This window comes from Diachasma alloeum, unplaced genomic scaffold (assembly GCF_001412515.2).
Source record: "Diachasma alloeum isolate Michigan unplaced genomic scaffold, Dall2.0 Dall_scaffold_00283, whole genome shotgun sequence".
NCBI lineage: Eukaryota > Metazoa > Arthropoda > Insecta > Hymenoptera > Braconidae > Diachasma > Diachasma alloeum.
In genome coordinates, this window is record NW_021680422.1 from 511,465 (window position 1) to 513,130 (window position 1,666).

General features: G+C 42.3%; 1 pseudogene; it reads left to right on the plus strand.

Annotated features, from left to right (window-relative positions):
* The window catches only part of LOC107045582, a 6,925-nt pseudogene extending 6,179 nt beyond the window's left edge, over positions 1 to 746 (plus strand).
* Positions 747 to 1,666: the final 920 nt, after the last annotated feature.

Genomic DNA, 1,666 nt, shown 5'->3' on the forward strand with positions numbered 1-1,666 from the left:
GGTACAACCTGCTGCAGCCACGTTTGAAAATCAATCCTAATCATCCAATCATCAAAAAACTCACGACTTTGATTGAGTCCGATCCTAAATTAGCTGAACTCTTGACTCAACAGGTAGCTCTACCATTTTACCTCCAGAATTATTAATTTTAGGTGGATATATTAAGAACTTTTTTATTTGAAATTTAATCATCTGCAGAAAAGTCATTAAAGGTTTCGAGCTTAAATCCTTAATTTTCGAGATGAATCGAGAGAACCTTGATTGAAACTTAACTGAGAACGAATTCGAGCCTGAAAAAGATTTCAGTCAGTTGAAGGAATGAAAGAAAACATTTTGAAGACAGTTTGATATTACTTGAAAGAATAAAAGAACAGCACTAGTGAATATCTGTTCTTAGTACTCAATAAAGAAAATTTTTAATGAAAGCTTGGATTAATCCATAAAATATGGATTATCTGAAGCTCTCGATTTTGAATGAGTTAAAAATTAAATTGAAATATATTAAAATGAAAATTATAAATTAATTTAACCATTTCCTCCTCAGCTTTTCACAGCAGCTATGGTCGGAGCTGGACTCGTCGAAGACCCCCGAATACTGCTGACATCGATGAATGAATTACTGACGAAGGCATTAGAGAAACATTAACCACATATGTTCATGAAAATATTCCATTAAATCCAAGTTTTATTTCTGTATATAATTTTACTGAATAAATTGTCTCATTATCATAGAGAATAGGAAATTGGCTTTTTTGAGTTACAAAGTCTTGCAATTTTTTCGTATAAATAAATACCTAACTGGGGGGCCTTGGCTTGAGTGTTGGAGGGACAACATGGGGGTTTGTTGAGGACTGGGGATGGCGACCATTGTCTGAGCGGAACGATTGTCTTGGGGTTTGAACATGACGGATAGCAGGGGGGTTTTGGGGAACGCTTGGGCGAAGGACTAGGTTTTGTGGATTGCTGATCATTGGGAGAATCCGGGCAGGCGATGGGACGAAGGCCTGGATGGGTATTGAAGATCAACGGGGACTTGGGCTACGGGAACTTAATCACCAGGGAGAGTACATAGGTATTCGGGGAGGTACTCTGGGCTGGGAGGGTTGGAGGGACGATCGGGGGGGTTTCTTTTGAGGACTGGAGATGGTGATATTGACTGAGCAGGCTGGGGTTTTGGGAAACGCTCTGGTGGGGGAGCAGGTTTCGTGGATTGCTGATCATTGGGAGGGTCTGAACTGGCGATGGGTTGAAGGCCTGGATGGGCATTTGAAGATCAACGGGGACTTGGGTTACGGGAACTTGAACACCAGGGAGTGTACANAAATTGTCTCATTATCATAGAGAATAGGAAATTGGCTTTTTTGAGTTACAAAGTCTTGCAATTTTTTCGTATAAATAAATACCTAACTGGGGGGCCTTGGCTTGAGTGTTGGAGGGACAACATGGGGGTTTGTTGAGGACTGGGGATGGCGACGACCATTGACTGAGCGGAACGATTGTCTTGGGGTCTGAACGAGGGACATCGGAAGATATTAAAGACATTGGACTAGGCATGCTGAAGGGAGAGAGGAGGAGGCGGGATTGTTGGTCTCAGAAGTCGAACAGGGTACTAAGCAGTCCTGGAGGGGGGAGGAGATACATGGAGACAGCAAGGGGCCCGAGATAC